Source organism: Nannospalax galili, unplaced genomic scaffold (assembly GCF_000622305.1).
Source record: "Nannospalax galili isolate Female #2095 unplaced genomic scaffold, S.galili_v1.0 scaffold1105, whole genome shotgun sequence".
Classification (NCBI taxonomy): Eukaryota; Metazoa; Chordata; class Mammalia; order Rodentia; family Spalacidae; genus Nannospalax; species Nannospalax galili.
Window position 1 is genome coordinate 240378 of NW_008353211.1, and position 415 is coordinate 240792.

Here is a 415-nt window from a genome sequence, read left to right on the forward strand (position 1 = left end):
AAAAAAAAGTGCAGGACCAGATCGATTTACAGCAGAATTCTATCAGTCGTTTAAAGAAGTTCTACATCCAATACTACTTAGTTTATTCAAAAAGATAGAAATGGAGGGAGAACTTCCAAATTCCTTCTATGAAGCCAGCATCACTCCAATACCAAAGCCAGGTAAAGATACAACCAAAAAAGAAAACTATAGACCCACATCCTTAATGAACATAGAGATGCAAAAATTCTCAACAAAATACTTACAAACTGCATACATACACACATCAAAAAGATCATCGACCATGATCAAGTTAGCTTTATCCCAGAGATGCAAGGATGGTTCAAAATATGTAAGTCAATAAACATCATAAATCATATAAATGGGCTCAAAGACAAGAACCACATGGTCATCTCAATAGATGCAGAGAAGGCCT